The sequence below is a fragment of the Narcine bancroftii genome, chromosome 2 (genome assembly GCF_036971445.1).
Source record: "Narcine bancroftii isolate sNarBan1 chromosome 2, sNarBan1.hap1, whole genome shotgun sequence".
NCBI classification, from domain to species: domain Eukaryota; kingdom Metazoa; phylum Chordata; class Chondrichthyes; order Torpediniformes; family Narcinidae; genus Narcine; species Narcine bancroftii.
In genome coordinates, this window is record NC_091470.1 from 340,161,731 (window position 1) to 340,181,568 (window position 19,838).

A 19,838-nucleotide genomic window follows, 5' to 3' on the forward strand; every position below is an offset into this window, starting at 1 on the left:
GTGTGGGGTCCAGGTTACTTGTTTCAAACACATCATTCCACAAGCAGTGAATATTGTTTACTGACTATTGAAAGTTTTCTTTATATTCATATAACCATATAACAATTACAGCATGGAAAAATGCCATTTTGGCTCTTCTAGTCCACACGAAACAAAGTACACTCCTCTAGCCCCAACTACCTGCTCCCTTTCCATAACCATCCATTCGCCTCCCATCCATATACTTATCCAATTTTTCCTTAAATGGCAAAATTGACTATGCCACCACTACTCCTCCCAGAAGCTCATTCCACACAGTCACCATTCTCTGAGTAAATAAGTTCCCCCTCATGTTACTACTACATTTATGCCCCTTAACTCTTAACTCATGACCTCTTGTTTCAATCTCTCCTACTCTCAATGGAAAAAGTCCATCCACATCAACTCTATCTATCCCTCTTGTTAAAGGACATGTTAGAATAGTTATGGGTAAAATATTTCTTTAAAAGAGATAGGTTGTAGGGGTTTAGTGTAAGTTATACTTCACAGAGTAACACTTCACAAAAGACATCTCATTTAAAATGCAAGAGCTTTGCTGAAGGTAGACATTGAGGCCCTGGTTGACTTTGCAGAAGCAATGAAGAATGCTGATCTATTGTGTATGGGCAATAAAGTCCAAGCTCAGAGATACTGATAAGATCTTTCAAAGATTACATTTGGAGCCCTGGAAGAGGTCATGATTTTTACACACAGAGAGAGGAAACACTGAATTTCATGACTAGTTCATGACAATAAATTCTGATTCTGGTGCTCTCTGCAGGAAACAGCCATTGAGAACAAGTATGAAGCTTTATAAAGCCACTTTAACTTTTTTTAATGGTTTCCCACAATTCCCAATCTCTTGCATGATGCCCAAATTGGTCTTCAACATTTTATGCAGTGAGAGTTTACTGTATTAAAAAATGACCTCCAGTTTTTAGGTGAGATCTATTAGCTCACAAAGGTGAGAAATGTGATTATTTCACTCCAGAATTTTGCAATAGATACAATTGTTTTGAGACATGATACTGAAGGTACCTTGATCCTGTGATAGGATAGCAATAGAAATTCATCAAGACAAATGGTTACTTTAACAAAAGTTGCTTTTAATTTTCTTTAAACATAAAAACAGGATCAAACTTTAACTTATTGCTATTAACTTAACCCCATTCAAATTCTAAGCAGATGTGTATGTAATGTGCATGTAAGTTTAGAACATTTCTTTGATTTACAGTCCAATCTCACTTCTCATTCCTCCTAGTTCACCAGTATCAGGTAATTCTTATACTGTGCACAGAATTTAATATTCATGAATCTTCACCAGGCTTTGTTGCTTGAAAGTTAAATGGTTACCACTCAGGAAGGTTCTTGTTGGTTTTCAGAGAGAGATTTGTTGCTCGTTGGACACACGCAAACTGATTCCTTTTGATGAAGAAACTTGCCCCATCACGTTTTTTGAGATGATAACCTCTTTCTTTCAGGTCACCACAGAGTTCCTTTTCTGTTTCCCTTATCTCAGGTGAAACATTACTCAGCCAGCCATCTCCTCTTTTATGGACCACAAGGGCTTTCAACAGGCTTATGTTGGATATATTTTTTCCTCCATGGATGCTTATTGACCTGCTGGGATTTCTAGTATTTTCATTTTTGTTTTAAATTTCATCTGCAGTTGTTTTTCAATTCCTATTCCTTGTTCATTCCCCACAGGGTACATAAGTATTTTACCTTCAAATGCCCAAGATTCGAACTACCAAAATTAATATTGATGCAAAATCAACTAATCCCCTTCACAATAGATAACCTTTCCTTTAGAGAATGGGAGAGAAAAGGGATCAAAAATTGTTTTTAGGAAATAAATTATTATCTTTTGAACAAATGAAGTGCAAATATGGTATAACTCATATATGGTATAATGTTTGCATACCACCAACTGAAAGCCTACTTGAACGACAAATTGGGAAGCAGGCTGAGGTTACCAGAAGGAAGCAGTTTTGAATATGTGATTACAGACACAATGATAATTAAAAGATTTATAACAAACATGTACATCAAACTGCAAGAAAAAGAGAACGAGGAAATAAGCTGTAAACCCAAACAAAAGTGGGAACAAGATCTAAACATAAAGATACGGAATGAAACATGGGAAAAGCTATGCTCCGGAACTATGAGAAGTACAATAAACATGAGGTTACGCATGATACAATATAATTGGTTACTCAGGCTATACACCACGCCCCAAAAGTTAAATAAATGGGACCCAACAGTATCAATTAGATGTTTTTGCTGTAAGGAGGAAACAGGAACAACAGAACATGCAATTTGGGCATGTGAGAAAGTGGAAAAGTTTTGGGAAGATCTAAATCAGGTATTAAATAAAATCACAAAAAACAATATACCAAAAAACCCAGAGATCTTTCTTCTAAGTAATATAAGAAGTAAAGAACTTGGCCTCGATTTGGATGGAGCACGAAAAAGATTTATTATGATAGCCTTAGATGTAGCAAAAAAATGTATTATGTCAACCTGGAAATCAAAAGATAGCCTGAGAATACAGCAATGGTACATAGAAATGAATAAATGTATTCCATTGGAAAAAATAACATATAATTTAAGAAATAACATCAGAGTATTTGAACAAATTTGGGAACCATACATGGAACACAACAGAGAAGTCCTATCGCGGACCTCCACCACCTAAAATGACAGAAGGAGAAGAAGACGAAATGAACTGACCCAGTATTTAAACGTAGATGACACAAATTTTTTGTTTATTTTCATTGTGTGATGACATTGTTTAATGGGTTTAATGTATCATATATGTTGAATGTTGAGTGGGAGGGGAGGGAGGTGGGAAGGAGGGAGGGAAGGGAGGGGGGAAAAAGGGGAGAAAATTATACTGTGTATATTCAAGAGGGAAAGGGGTCACTACAAGCATAGATGGAAGAATCTACAAAAGTTGTCCTCCCGATTGCTACGTATGTGCAAAAATTCCTGACCACTCCAGAGCCAAGGAAAGCAGACACCGCTACCATCACTCCCCCAGCAGCAGTTTCCCCAGTACCACGGAGACCTGATGCTACCGCTGGGACCCTCCCTAAGCCTGCTGCAAATGTCCCAAAGCCAGAGACTCAACCAACAGCCCCAAGCACCCAGGTTACACCTCCTGCAGACACAAGCCCCACAGAGGCTCTACCAGCAGCTCCCAGTACCCCAGGGTCTGTCCTTGCTACACCTAGACCCAGAGACCACTTGGAGACTGGGAACGACCCCTGGAGTTCCCTCACAATACCTAAGGGACTAGAGACTGCGGTTTAGCCACGTGCTGTGACCAGACAGGCTGGAGCACGACCCCAGAAATCCCGGAGCTGGCACACACTTCAGTCGCTGGCAGAGATGCTTTCTGAATTATGTGGAGGCTGCTGAGCATCAGATTAAGAGCTATTAATGCTGCTGTTAGCGCACTGGGAGACCACCCTTACTATCTTATACAGGATGCCAGGTCCTACCAAGAGGCAATGAGCACTTAACAGAGGCATTGCAGTAAGGGGCATAGCGAACTCCACTCCCGGTACAGGCTCATGACCAGGTCACAACAAGTAGGGGAGTCTGCCAGAGACTTTATACTTTCTCTGAAAAACCTGGTAAGAGGCTGCAACATAAAAGCAGTATCACTCCAGGAGTATGCGGAGGACCTTATTAGGGACAGAATTGTTGTGGGCATACGATCCACTGAGACGAGACATCGACTGCTGGAGAAAGGAATTGTGAGAGATGGGAAAACTGATCTAAAATTATGAACATGAAGGAAACTAAAATTCATACATCAGTTAATGGCTGTAACCAGTACAAACAGGATGAGCTTGGGAATTAGGATGCAGGAAAGCAGAGTCAGCACGATTAACATAAGAATCTTCTAGTCTTTGTGACCAGATCAATGAGCCACCATAAGACTAAGATAAGGAGTGGTAAGGAACAATAGAATGTAGGAAGTTGAGGTAGTCTGGATCAGATAAGGGTCTCCTAGCCCTAGACAGAAGTACCAAGTTCTACATATCTAATTAGTTAACCTTACACAGATTTACAAAGTTATACATATTAAATTAGTCAACCCTAGACAGGATGAGCCAACTCTGCATACCAAGAGACTGTAGCTCCGAGAATCAGGAATAAGGACAATAACATGAAGGGACACCGACAGGATACCCCCTGGTCCTCCAAGTATACTGAAACTGCACGTAGGCAGGAAGGATTGCCTATGCCAAACCCATCCAGGGGGCAGAAGAATGTAAGGGGGAGGATATTCTGATACTGAAATTTACTGTATAAAAGTTGGGTGAGCCCCAGTGTATGTGTGTATTCCCAGGGTAAGGGAAGCACCCAACTTTGCATTGTTGTTGTAATAAATGTTCTTTGTTCTCAATATTTGTCTCGAGCAATTTCTTTAAAGGTAATTCTGTTTCTAACAGAATGGTGGGGCGAGATGAGGCAGAGATTATTGCAGAAGCTTTAAAAAGCACCAGGAAAGAATTGGAGGAGTATTCACAGGACCCTGAGGCTGCAGCAAAAGTCACACTGCTGGACTCTCTAGCCCCATGAAAAGAAAAGTATGCTGTCTCACAGGAATTCACAGCAGCTGCAGCACACCTTGAGGATCCCAAGTGCTTTTTCTCTGGACAAAGAAAGCACCCCAGAGCCCTCTGCCCTGCCAGAGAAAATATCTGTTTCAACTGTGGAAAACGTGGGCATTATGCAAAAGTCTGCAGAAGCCCCAAGGCCACAGACAAGGCCCATTCTCATGCTAATGAGAGGTAGGAAGCTCTTCTTTCTCCACAGACAAATAGAAGAAGAATGCCATGTGCATCTGGCCATCTTGGACAAATGCTACAGAGCAGAGGGCATAGTCTTCAGGAGACAAATATGACGTCGAATACTATCGGATGGAAGGACACAAAAGACACGCCAGACTCGCTTCCCTACGCATGAATCAGGCGAGTCTACACAATTTATCTGATGCCACTGTGTGCATCAAAATTAATGATGTGAGGGTAAATTGCTTAATAGATAGTGGAAGCACTGAAAGTTTTATTGACCAGGGGTTAGTCAACTGCCTTGCCCACACGCCCGAGTGATTAGCAGCCAGCAGCCTTGCGGCAGAGGTAAAACAGATTTGCAGGGTTACTCTAGAAATCCAGGGCACAAAATATGAAGGATTCAAATTACTAGTACTCCTTCACCTCTGTGCCCCGGTACTATTGGGGTTAGAAAGCATTGCAATAGTGCACAATGGGCCTCATCCCCCACTACGCCTTTTGAAGAACAACACTGCAGCCTGTCTGTCCTGAACATAGAACCCCCTCTGCTGTTCACACACCTGACCCCAGAATGCACACCAATAGCCACAAAGAGCAGGAGGTACAGCCCGAGTGACAGAGTCTTCATTAGGACAGAGCTCCGCAGGCTACTACAGGAGGGCATCATAGAGCAGAGCACCAGCCCCTGGAGAGCCCAGGTGGTTGTAGTAAAGTCAAGAGAAAAACTGTGCATGGTAGTGGATTACAGCCAGTCAACAAATTTACCCAACTAGATGTCTACCCCCTGCCACGCATAACAGACATGGTCAACAACATTGCGCAGTATAAAGTGTTCTCCACCATAGACCTGAAGGCAGCAGACTATCAACTGCCCATTAGAAACAGCAATCACATTTACGCGGCATTTGAGGCAGATGGCAGGCTGTATCAATTTCTGCGACTCCCCTTCGGTGTCACCAATGGAGTGTTCCTTTTTCAGAGATAAATGGACCGAATAGTAGATGAGTTCCAATTGAAAGCGGTGTTCCTCTACTTAGACAACGTGACAATCTGTGGCCACACTCAGGAGGATCATGACACGAATTTAAAATGCTTCTCCCAAGCAGCCGAGGAAAATAACCTAACATACAACAGGGACAAATGCGTCTTTAGCGCCAGTAAGTTGCCAATCCTGGGCTACGTAGTGCAGAATAGGGAAATCAGCCCAGACCCTGTCCGTATGCGCCCTCTCCAAGACCTCCCAATGCCACACACACTGAAAGTACTAAAAAGGTGTTTGGGACTGTTTGTTTACTACGCCTAATGAATCCACAACTATGCCGACAGGACCCGCCCACTTATAAAAGCTTATAAAAGCCTCAGTTTTCCCACTGTGCCCAGCAGCCACCAGAACATTCAGGGACGTTAGGGACCATATCGCTAAAGCTACCATGCGGTCCCATTTCAAGTAGAAACGGATGCATCCAACGTGGCGCTGGCAGCCACCCTAAACCAAGACGGACGACCAGTGGCCTTTTTCTTGCAAACCCTACAGGGGTCAGAGGTAAGACACTCAGCGGTAGCAGGAGGCCCTAGCCGTTGTGGAAGCAGTAAGTCACTCTCGACATTATCTGGCATGCAAACACTTCATCCTCGTCACAGACCAACGGTCTGTGGCTTTTATCTTCAATAACCAGAACAGGGGGAGAATTAAGAACGACAAAATTCTGCACTGGCGGATAGAATTGTCTACATTTAACTACGATATTCTGTACTGCCCTGGGAAACTCAACGAGCCCCCGGACGCGCTGTCCAGAGGCACTTGTACCATCCTTAACCACACGTCCCAGTTGCAGAGCTTGCACAATGAGCTGGGCCACCCGAGGGTCTCTAGGCTGTTTCACTTCATTAAAACCCAATACCTCCCATTTTCGGTAGAGGAAGTGAGGTCAGTGAACAAGAGCTGCCTCATCTGTGCGGAATGCAAACCGCAATTTTACCGGTGAGACAAAACCACCCTGATAAAAGCTACCAAACCTTTTGAGTGCCTCAGCATCGACTTTAAAGGCCCACTCCCATCCAATAACAAAAATGTCTATTTCCTAAATGTTAATGAATAAAGATGAATATTCCCGTTTCCCCTTCGCAATCCCGTGTTCTGATGTATCAGCAGCCACTGTTATAAAATGCCTCCAACCCATCTTCAGCATATTTGGGTACCCGAACTACATACACACAGACAGGGGTGCTGCATTCATGAGCGCGGAAGTACAGCAGTACCTGCACGAGAGAGGGATTGCTATCAGCCGCACTACAAGTTACAATCCCAGGGGGAATGGACAGGTCGCAAGGGAAAATGCCACTATCTGGAAAATGATCCTCTTGACTTTAAAAGCAAAAGACCTGTCTGTTACTAGATGGCAAGAAGTGTTGCCAGAGGCCCTACACTCTACACGTTCTTTGTTGTGTGCTGCCACTAACATGACCCCACATGACCGTATCTTTTCTTTCACAAGGAAAGCCACGACGGGCACAGTGCTGCCTAAATGGATGATGACACCGGGACCTGTTCTCCTCTGGAAGCACTGCAGACCCCACAAAGCGGACCCACTGGTGGATCAAGTGGAGTTGAGGCACACGAACCCTCCGTACACCTTTGTCACATTCCCAGATGGAAGACAAGACTCGGTGGCCACCAGGGTTCTCGCACCAGCATGATGCGTGAGCAATGCTGAGGAAACACAGATGTCTACGGATCAACAGGGAGGGCAGCAGCAGTCACTATAACAGTCGTCCATCGAGTCAGCCCAAAGGACTCTACCACCCACCCTGAAATCAGGACCTTCGGTACGCTTGCCCCACAAAATATCACCACTCTAGACTTGGTGGCAGGACCTAATCCCATACAGGAGAATCCCCAGCCCACCTGGCCACATGACCAACCAGTACTTCCCACTCCCACACCTCCACCAAGAATGGCTGAAAGGCAGACTGCACTCCCTACCTCTATACCATTACCGAGGAGGTCCAGAAGGCAACGGAAGCCACAAAGAATTTTGGACTTATGAAGTTACAAACAAGGGAAGGAGGACGGTGGGGTGGGTGGGGGGAATAACAATTTTTTAAGGGGGGGGTGAATGTGGTGATATGTAATTACACCTCTAGGTCACCAGGGGTCATCCCAGTGACCTTGTATATAAAGCAGTTGTTTCAGAGTTCTGTTGTATATTGTATATTCTGTTGTATATTGGTATATGTGTTGTGTGGTTTTATGTTAAAAAGTGACAGTTTGCCTTAGAGAGCCAAGGTGAAGGTGGACTGCTGAGAGAGTGGGAGATGGACTGAGCATGTGCAGAAAATGAAAAAAAATTCTGAACTTGGATGATAAATCACCACTGTATGGTGCTGTGGAGTGTAAGGAGGCCTAGAGCAGGAGTCATGATCTGGAGGTCAGTTTAGAATGTTGGGATTTCAAAAAGGATGAACATTACGAAGGCAGCCAGAAGGATCCAGACCAAGCCTCTCTCTGCAAGCAACACAAGACAACTTTGAATTTTGTGCTCTCTCTCTCTCAAAGATCTTTTGGCTTCAGTTTACCAAACAAACTAAATTTTGTTTATGGTCTTTGCTTCAGTTGAGCTCTAAGTTTTGTGAGTCTTGTGTGTTTTGTGTATGTTTTGTGTCTAAGTTTTTTCTGTGGGCTGGTTGGAAATATAACTTAGACTTTAATTACATATGTATTATTTAGGCTGGGGAATTTATTAATTTTATGCTGTTATAGGGATTTGCATAGTTAACAGTGGACATTGTTATAAAAGGGGGGATTTTGAATTAAAGTTTGAAGGTGAATTTTTGTTAATAAAGTAATTGTTCATCTTTACCCCTGTGTGGTATGCCTTCTTTGTGGTTGCTGGTTTGATCGTGTAACACAGTCCAGAGCTACAGTCTAGCCTTCAAGGTTTGTCTTGAAGAGAGATAAGACATCTTAGTGTACATATTAGTTTATTAAAGCTGTCTTATACTCGCATTGCTGGTGTGGTTATTGTCAGTATACACATACGGCTCGGTAACGGGACATTTCAGTCCATGACTTCATGCCGCTCATTATGCATCCAATTAACCTACAACCCCGGTACATTTTTGAATGGTGGGAGGAAACCGAAGCTCCCCGAGAAAACCCATGCAGACATGGGGAGAACGTACAAACTCCTTACAGACAGTGCAGGTTTCTAACCCCAACCTGGTCCCAATTGCTGGTGCTGTAAAGGTGTTGCGCTAGCTGCTACTCCAACCATGCCGACCTTAAATTTGCTTCAATTTTTTCTTCGTGCTCATCATGAGAAAGAAAGGAAACAATGTGGTGTCCCAGAGTGCCTTTGGACAGCCACGTCACCTAAGGTATGAGGCAGCAGAGTCTGGGAATGTGTGTCATTTTCTACACATAGCTGCAGGTATAGATGGTCTTAAAGGAGATGTGATTTTATAAAGTTTATAGTCTTCATGAGAAAGCAAAGGATTTAGAAGTCCTCCCAAGTTTTTAGTCAGTATATGCTCCCTTTGAAGGCTTCAACAAACAGTAAAGACTGAAGGTGTTTGATGAACCCTCTGTTGAAACTGCCTGAATAATTTCTTTGGCATTTAAGTTCATGATATCAGATATTATTATGGATACTGAAGGCAAAATCAGTGACCCAGTGACATTATGAGCATTTCCACTTTTAGCAATCAATTCATTTGATGCAAGAAGATGCTATTGTAATTTCTGTGATGTTTCAGTAATCATTTGTTGATTGTTGACCTTCTCTCGAAATTATCTCGAAGTGTTTTGAAGTAATCCAAGGATTGAACTTTCCTCTTTTTATGTATGGTCTCTAAATATTGTTTCAGCTTGCTTAGGTTTGAGCTTTTGTTTGAAAATGTAATCAAATAAATCAAACACATGATCAGAGAAGGGTTTTACAGAGATGTAATGAAATCATACAATAAGTATTCCACTGCTGATGCATCTTTTGCAGAGGAACAAATGGGTTAAGTTATTCTGCAAGTAGCAAAAATGAACTATTACAAAATGAAAGCACTTCTTTCAAAGGTTAACTCTAAAGTAGGCTAAAATTTTATGGGAAATAATGAAAATACATGCCTTTTTCAATAAAAGCCAGCTGAAGGAGATGCACATTCACTACCTATCATGAAAACTCAAAGCAAAATGAAGGCCCACACAAATTCAAGAAATATGGAGCAAAACTTTTCACCCTTCACGCTTATTTCCTGGAATTGGTGATAGAACAAAAGAGGAAAACTATGTGGAAGGCAATTGATCGCCAAAGCTGGTTTCATGTCAGTCAAACTTAATCATATCGAAACATAGAAAACTCTGAAAACAGTGTTAATTTTCTGCATTTACCTAGGTCATTCTAGGCTGTTTCCAAATACCTCCAACTATTTAAAAAAAAATCTCATGTTGTATGGCAACTGTACAGCAAAGCCTAGCTGCAAAATCCTTTCCTTCTGCGAAAAAGTGCTTAATGCATTCAGTTTCCATTCCCCCTCTATATACCTTGGGCACACCCCTCCCCATTAAGGATTTCAGTCTGTGGCTCCCCTTAAATGTGCTGTGGCACCTGGTTTGGGGGGAAGGGGTTCGGATGATATGGCCTCCAATGTGAATGGCTGGTCCAGATGATGTACTCACATTCTATTGTGGGAAAAACTTTGTCATTCTGCTTTGAAAAGAATTAACACAAAAACACAAAAAAAAATAGGAGCATAGGATTAGGCCACCATGCCTCTCAAGCCTACTCCACCATTCAACATGATAATTACCAATCTGCCCCAACACTCAACTTCTCTTCTGTGTTAGAATGAAACATGAAAGTCTGTAGATGCTACGATTGAAGTAAAAACACAGATAAACAGTTTAACTATCTCCCCTTTAAATATTGTCAAAGATTAGCCTGCAAAAATTATTCCCCTCTTAACTTGTAACCCTCATTCAGGATTCTCCTGCTTGTGAAAACATTCAACATCTACCTTGTCATACTGTTTTTGGATTGTTTGGGTTTCAGTAAGATCATCTCTCATTTTTCTAAATGAACAATTATGTCAAAGCAAATACCTACCAGTTGCATTGATAGCAGTAGCCCTATTTTCCAGTATGCCAAGAATTCAGAACCTAGAATCATAAAGTCAAATAGCATAGAAACAGGTCATTCAACACAGCATTTTGACACTGACAATGAAGTTCCTTTGTATGCTAATCCCAATTACTTGCACTTAGTCCTTAGCCTTGTATGCTTTGGTGATTCAAGGCCTACTATCAATAATCCAATAATTTATGACAATAATCCAAATGCTTTCATTCCTACCAAAAGAAGATTTCATACTTCTGCTCAATGATGTTTCTATTATCTCATGCAACTTATGTATTAATCATAGACGGAAGTTCTTTTCTTTTTTAATTGTTATGGAGTTGACATAGTACATGGATAGAGTTTAGAATAACTGATGATATTGGCTGATGCAGCCATCTGCTGGATAGATGCATCAATAAGTAAATGTGATCAAAAGTCTGGCAACAGTTTGGAAAGCAATATTTAATGAATTACTGACCTGTACATTTACAAAATGATCACCTGCTGTCGATGAAAATTTTTGAACTACAGGAAAATCAAATGTTCAAATATAGAAAACAGAACATTACAGCACAGTACAGGCCATTCAGTCCACAATGTTGTAATGACCTATGTAAACCTACTCCACAATAGTCCTTCCCTATGTCACACACATCACCTTTTATTTTTCTTACATTCACGAGCTTATCTAAGAGTATTTTGAATGTCCCGATGCTACAATCCTGCACCACCACCCAGCAATGCACTCCAGGCACTCACCACTCTCCAGGTAAAAAAACTTACCTCTGACATTTCTTCTAAGCTTTCCTCCAGTCAATTTAAACTGGTATTTGCTATTGTCACCCCAGAAAAAAAGGAGTTGGCTGTTCACACTGTCTAAACCCCTCATACATCATCACTTCAAAGATAAAAAGTCCACACTCCATCAACCTTGCTTCATAAAGACATTCTCCAATCCAAGCAACATCCTGGTTAATCTCCCCTGCACCCTCTCTAAAGCATCTACATCCTTCCAGTAATGAGGCAAACAAAACTTAATGCAATACTCCAAGTGTAGCCTCACCAGAGTTTTATAGAGCTGCTACATTAAGTGAGCCTAAATGGATATAAAATCTAACCATGTCACTTTAGAACTTAAAAATTTAATATGACAGCTTCCAAAAAAAATGATATTCTTGCACATTTACATGTAACTATTCCAAAGACAGCCATCAAAGAAATAGACAGAAGCTATTATAAATTTAACTGCACATTTTGCTGCAAGAAATTTTTCTTTGCCACCTACAACCTAAGATAGTAGGTTAGTTGGATCATTTTTGTCCTCTAAAGTGTTATAATATTTTAAAATTGAAATTAAATGTTGTTGGGGGAGTCTCATAAAAGGTGGCATGAGCTAACTACAGCAAAATACAGAAACATTGAAGGTCGGCAGTGAGACTTTGGAGGGTTGGGCTTTGATTATGAGGCTTCAGCGAAGAGGCCTTCAACAAAGAGGCTTCGGCGAGGTGCCCTTCGGCGATGAGGACCTTGGAGCATAGAAGAATGAGGGGAGATTTGATAGAGGTTTACAAAATTATGAAGGGAAAGGACAGAGTAAATGCAAGTCGGCTCTGTCCACTTAGATCAGGAGAGATAAATACGAGAGGACATGGCTTTAGGGGGAAAGGTTTGGGGGAACTTCAATCAGAGAATGCTGGGAGTGTGGGACGAGCTGCCATCTGATGTGGTAAATGCGAGCATATTCTTAAGTTTTAAGAATAAATTGGATAGATACGTGGAGGGGAGAGGTCTGGAGGGTTATGGAACTGTGTAGTTCAGTGGGACTAGTGAAATGATATTTCAGCACAGACTAGAAGGGCCGAATGGCCTGTTTTCTATGTTGTAGTTTTCTATGGCCCTCACGATTGCGTGTTCGCTGGCCATTTTGTTAGCCAGGTCACGACTTGGTTCGCGGGCCGCTACAATAATAATTTTATTTTCAATTATATTTTTATTGAAGTTTAGTGGCCCCCACTCAAATGAAAGCCCATAAGAATCGCTAGGGATGGTCGAGTAGTTGTTCAAAATGGCAGCAACATCTAGCGTTGAAACTAAGAAGTGTAATATTTTTATTCAATTTAACAAAGACCCTTTACACAAGGTATATTGATGGCAGAGAGTTGGAGGCGGCGGCCCCTGTCCGGGCACAGGGAGAGCAGTGGCGGCCCCGGCCCCGGTCCGGGCAGAGGGTAGGCGGCGGCGGCCCCGTTCCGGGCAGGAGCAAGGGGGAGGCGGCAGCCCCGGTCTCGGTCGAGTGAGGCAGGCGGAGGCCCCGGTCCGGGCAGAGAGTTGGAGGCGGCGGCCCCGGTCCGGGCACAGGGAGAGCAGCGGCGGCCTCAGCCCCGGTCCGGACAGTATGGACCAACCTAGGAGGGGAGGCAGACCCCTCCAGCCCGGGTAAGAAACCTGCATAGGAGAAGGCCACTCCGATATAAAACCTACGACCCAAGGACCTCGCTGCCACGTCCCAGCTTGCTTGGCCATGGCACACGAACCATGGGTGTAAAGGGTGAGGCCAGTACTGTGCACACTACACTCCACCTAGAAGCTCCTTTGCGCAGGCCCGAGGACATGTCCACGTCCTCCCCCTCAAAAGATGCTCACAAACTCAAGCTAGCATGCTGGAACATCAGAACCATGCTAGACAAGGCTGACAGCCACCGACCTGAACGTCGATCTGCCCTCATTGCACATGAACTCCTCAGACTTGACATTGACATAGCCACTCTCAGTGAAGTCCACCTGGCAGATGTAGGCAGCCTCCAAGAACGTGGCCCGGGCTACACACTCTACTGGTCTGGCAAGCCTTTGGATGAACGACACCTAACTGGTGTAGGCTTCATCGTCAAGAACTCCATTGCCTCCAAACTCGAAAACCTCCCGAGGGGCCACTCGGACCGGATCATGTCCATGCGACTCCCCCTTCAAAACAAGCGTCGCATCACCCTCATCAGTGTCTATGCTCCAACCCTCCAGGCGGAACCAGCAGAAAAGGACAAGTTCTATACTGACCTACGCAACCTCATTCAATGCACCCCTACAGCCAACAAGGTTGTCATCCTTGGCGACTTCAACGCTCGCATCGGCAAAGACTCAGAAACCTGACCAGGAATCCTGGGCAAGCATGGTGTCGGCAAGTGCAACGACAATGGGTGCCTCCTGTTGGAGCTCTGCGCAGAAGAGCGGCTTGTCATTACAAACACCCTTTTTCAGCAGAGGGACAGCCTGAAGACTACCTGGATGTAGGTACCCCGATCCAAACACTGGCACCTCCTGGACTACGTCCTGGTGCGAGAAAGAGACAAACAAGATGTGCTCCACACCAGGGTCATGCCCAGTGCGGAATGCCGCACTGACCACCGGCTGGTTCGCTGCAAGCTCAACCTTCAGTTCAAGCCAAAGTCCAGGAACACTAAAGCCCCCAGAAAGAGGTTCAATGTTGGAAACCTGCAGTCAGACGAAGTGAGAGGAAAGTTCCAGGCAAAACTCAAAGCAAAGCTCGACGATGCAATCCGCCTCACGGACTCGTCCCCTGAAACCCTCTGGGATCAGCTGAAGACTACCATACTGCAATCCACTGAAGAGGTACTGGGCTTCTCCTCCAGGAAAAACAAGGACTGGTTCGACGATAACAGCCAGGAAATCCAGGAGCTGCTGGCAAAGAAGCGCGCTGCCCATCAGGCTCACCTTACAAAGCCGTCCTGTCCAGAGAAGAAACAAGCCTTCCGTCGCGCATGCAGTCATCTTCAGCGCAAACTCCGGGAGATCCAAAATGAGTGGTGAACTAGCCTCGCCAAGCGAACCCAGCTCAGCGCGGACATTGGTGACTTCAGGGGTTTCTACGAGGCTCTAAAGGCTGTGTACGGCCCCTCACCCCAAGTCCAAAAACCGCTGCGCAGCTCAGACGGCAAAGTCCTCCTCAGCGACAAGATCTCCATCCTCAACTGATGGTCAGAACACTTCCAATCTCTTTTCAGTGCCAACCGCTCAGTCCAAGAATCCGCCCTGCTCCAGCTCCCTCAACAGCCCCTAAGGCTAGAGCTGGATGAGGTCCTCACCCGGGATGAAACATATAAGGTAATTGAACAACTGAAAAGTGGCAAAGCAGCAGGTATGGATGGAATCCCCCCAGAGGTCTGGAAGGCTGGCGGCAAAACTCTGCATGTCAAACTGCATGAGTTTTTCAAGCTTTGTTGGGACCAAGGAAAACTGCCTCAGGACCTTCGTGATGCCATCATCATCACCCTGTACAAAAACAAAGGCGAGAAATCAGACTGATAAAACTACAGGGGAATCACGCTGCTCTCCATTGCAGGCAAAATCTTCGCTAGGATTCTCCTAAATAGAATAATACCTAGTGTCGCCGAGAATATTCTCCCAGAATCACAGTGCGGCTTTCGCGCAAACAGAGGAACTACTGACATGGTCTTTGCCCTCAGACAGCTCCAAGAAAAGTGCAGAGAACAAAACAAAGGACTCTATATCACCTTTGTTGACCTCACCAAAGCCTTCGACACCGTGAGCAGGAAAGGGCTTTGGCAAATACTAGATCACATCGGATGCCCCCCAGAGTTCCTCAACATGGTTATCCAACTGCACGAAAACCAACAAGGTCGGGTCAGATACAGCAATGAGCTCTTTGAACCCTTCTCCATTAACAATGGCGTGAAGCAAGGCTGTGTTCACGCACCAACCCTCTTTTCAATCTTCTTCAGCATGATGCTGAACCAAGCCATGAAAGACCTCAACAATGAAGACGCTGTTTACATCCGGTACCGCACGGATGGCAGTCTCTTCAATCTGAGGCGCCTGCAAGCTCACACCAAGACACAAGAGAAACTTGTCCGTGAACTACTCTTTGCAGACGATGCCGCTTTAGTTGCCCATTCAGAGCCAGCTCTTCAGCGCTTGATGTCCTGTTTTGCGGAAACTGCCAAAATGTTCGGCCTGGAAGTCAGCCTGAAGAAAACTGAGGTCCTCCATCAGCCAGCTCCCCACCTTGACTACCAGCCCCCCAACATCTCCATCGGGCACACAAAACTCAAAACGATCAAGCAGTTTACCTATCTCGGCTGCACCATTTAATCAGATGCAAGGATCGCCAACGAGATAGACAACAGACTCGCCAAGGCAAATAGCGCCTTTGGAAGACTACACAAAAGAGTCTGAAAAAACAACCAACTGAAAAACCTCATAAAGATAAGCGTATACAGAGCCGTTGTCATACCCACACTCCTGTTCGGCTCCGAATCATGGGTCCTCTACCCGCATCACCTACGGCTCCTAGAACGCTTCCACCAGCATTGTCTCCGCTCCATCCTCAACATTCATTGGAGCGCCTTCATCCCTAACATCGAAGTACTCGAGATGGCAGAGGCCGACAGCATCGAGTCCACGCTGCTGAAGATCCAGCTGCGCTGGGTTGGTCACGTCTCCAGAATGGAGGACCATCGCCTTCCCAAGATCGTATTATATGGCGAGCTCTCCACTGGCAACCGTGACAGAGGTGCACCAAAGAAGAGGTACTAGAACTGCTTAAAGAAATCTCTTGGTGCCTGCCACATTGACCACCGCCAGTGGGCTGATATCGCCTCAAACCGTGCATCTTGGCACCTCACAGTTTGGCGGGCTGCAACCTTCTTTGAAGAAGACCGCAGAGCCCACCTCACTGACAAAAGACAAAGGAGGAAAAACCCAACACCCAACCCCAACCAACCAATTTTCCCCTGCAACCGCTGCAACCATGTCTGCCTGTCCCGCATCGGACTTGTCAGCCACAAACGAGCCTGCAGCTGACGTGGACATTTACCCCCTCCATAAATCTTCATCCGCGAAGCCAAGCCAAAGAAAAAAGATATAAAATGTATAAAATACTGTATCACCCTAACATACTTTGTTCAACTAATCATTGTGGAACTTGTGTCAAACAAGTCCGGATGAGGGACTGGAGTTGGAGTCTGGAGTGTCAAGTTGAGAAATTGGTCCAGAATTAATTTGGAGACTGTGCCAGAAATTAGGTTTCAATTTGGGTGCTGGATCAGATGTTTGGACATGGGTCAAATTGGACCAGATCAGGTCAAGAAAAGCAGGACCAATTTAGAAAATCTGGTATGAGGGCTAAATTTGATGTTGGTAGGGGAAATGAGGGACAATTAAGCAGTTTGGATGCAATGGATTAATGGTTTGTCAATTCTCTGGAGGTTTGGAGATGAGGAGGGTTCGTGCTGGAAAGAAATCATATAAGTAAGTGAATCTTCTTGGTCCTGGGCCTGCTCAGGGAATGACTTTATTAAAACTTGATGGTTCAGAGAGAACCCAACTACCAGCACACTTTACAACAATATAACATAATTTCCCAAGAAGTAATGCATTCAGCAAATTAAGCAACATCATTGGGTGAAGCAGGGCAAGGGAGGTGCAAGAATAAAATAGACTGCACCTTTGGTCTGCATCTTACATAGTTATTTCCTCTGTGCTCTCTACCCTCTCCCTGGACTACACAGCCACAAAGTCTGTCTTGACATTCAATAAGATCATGGTGGATCTCTCCAATGCTAGTTTTCCATTGTCTTCAATTCTCATATTTTTCAAAAATCTATCTACTTCTTCTTTCAATATGCCCAATAATTTAGTCCCCACAAGCCTCAGCATCGAGAATTCCAGAGGTTCATCACCGTCTGCAAGATGTTCTTATTCACTTCAGTTTGAAATGACTGCCATCTAATCTTGGAACTATATTTTCTCATGTGAAATTCTCCCACTGGTGGAAACCGTCTCAACATGCCCCCTTAAATCATAAATAATTGAGAGTCAAGAACAAATCCTTGCAGCACTCCATTCATTAAATGCTGCTTAACATGAATGCTATCAACACTCCCATTTTTTTGTTTCAACTTCTACCATTTGCAATATTTTGTTTTGATTCATTCCATGCACATCTGATGAGAAAATCCTGTCATAGGCATGAGCACCCTTTGTGATCAGTGCTGCAGTTTTAATTTTTAGAGTACTTGATTTGATCCAAAATTTACTAACATACACAAGCATCACAAGAAATATTTGCTTAATATATCAGTTATATACCGTAAATATTCCAAATATACCAGAGTTTGACACTGAAATGGACACAAGACGTTCAGATCATAAAAGTGAATTGTTCTCTTTCCATCATGAACAACATCTATAGAACTCGTCATTGAAACTTGCGCAAGCTATAAAATTCCAGACCAGACTGAATTAATCCATTTTATCCAGACTACACTGAATCTATAAAAGAGCTGTGACTGTGATGCACAGAAACCATAAAATATCACACTGGAGTGCAGTGTCAGCTTTATCCAAAGAATAAAGCAAGTCCAGCAAAAAATATGGTTTAAATGCATTTTTAAAGATTAAAATCAAAATTTTATGCAACTGAATTTAAAGGAACACAGTTCCTGTTGTCAAAGTGTTGGAGTCCAAGTTTGTTCTGCAAAATATTTGAAAATTCAAATTGTAACAAATGTAAATCAAGGAATTTATTCTGTAGATTTTCTTATTTATGCTCAGATTTTCTGGTGGCCTTTATCCTTACTCATCACGGACAGAGAGTAGCATTAGCAATAAGACAACGATAGATTGTTGGTGGTTTGTAAGGAGGTGTGGGTGATGACCCATACTGAAAGACTCTGCAACATAACTCGAATGACATCAGCACATAGAACCAAAGTGTAAAGAGGCCAGCTAGGAGATTAGATGAGCATCATCCATCTCCTTGGTTCTGCAGAAAGACACAACTATTCACATCAGTTTAAGTCAAGGAAGAAAGCATTTCCTATTATTCAGGACTCTTGGTGTTTGGTATTAACTAATCAAGAATAGCCCCAATAATAATGATGACTAAAAATGCCACTAAATTGTTTTGGATTAGCAATTATTGCTGGATTTTAAGAAGTATATAATAACAAAAGAGTTATTGGAATGAAGGAACAAGTGAAAATTGTTAGCACCATCAAAGTTGTTCTTTTATTTTATTTCTTTATATAATGTTGCTGCTATTGTTATGAGCCCAGAGGACCCATAAACCCAGCAGCAATAGATATTCACCAAGACAAATGGTTACTTAAACAAAAGTTGCTTTTAATCATCTTTAAACATGAAAATAGAATCAAACTTTAACTTATCTCTATTGACTTACTTAACCTAACTTAACCACCTTCTAATTCTAAGTGCATGTATATGTAATGTGTGTATAAGTTCAGAAAAGTTATTTGATTTTCAGTCCAATCTCACTTCTCATTCCTCCAAGTTCACTGATTGCAGGCAATTCTTATACTGTGCACAGAATTTAACATTTATAAAGTTCACCAGGCTTTGGTGCTTGAAAAGTAAATGATTATCATTCAGGAAGGTTCTTGTCGGTTTTCAGAGAGAGATTTATTGTTACAGGTCATCCACAACTGATGTACTTCGATCAGTCACCTCAGTGTCTTGCTGATGCAACTTGTCCTGTCAGGGTTCTCCAGATGATAACCTCTTTCTTTCAGGTCACCACAGAGTTCTTTCTTGTTTCTCTTATTCCAAGTGAAACATTAGACAGCCAGTCCTTTCCTCTTGCATGACCCACAAGGGCTTTGACCAGGCCATCTTTCAAAAGGCTTCCAAAAGTCCTGTTCCAGTCCCAGCTGCTTCTGCTGGCTTAACACTGTACAAGTGATCTGTGTCTGTGTCTCTCTTTCTCTCTCTGAGAGAAAACCTGTTTGACTCTCTCTGCTTGCAAATCTACATGACCCTCTTAGAACAACAAGTTCTCTTCCAGACATTCTGCGGCTCCAACAAGATCTTTCATCTGTTGCCTTTCGTAAACAACAATCCATTAGTG

General features: G+C 43.3%; 1 long non-coding RNA gene across 1 annotated transcript in view; it reads right to left on the bottom strand.

Annotated features, from left to right (window-relative positions):
- Window positions 1-10,927: 10,927 nt before the first annotated feature.
- LOC138755726 (uncharacterized) overlaps window positions 10,928-19,838 on the bottom strand; it is an 84,388-nt gene continuing 75,477 nt past the window's right edge. Inside the window, exon 4 of the long non-coding RNA XR_011352503.1 lies at window positions 10,928-10,980. This is a non-coding gene — a long non-coding RNA (uncharacterized lncRNA). The remainder of the gene's footprint in view (window positions 10,981-19,838) is intronic.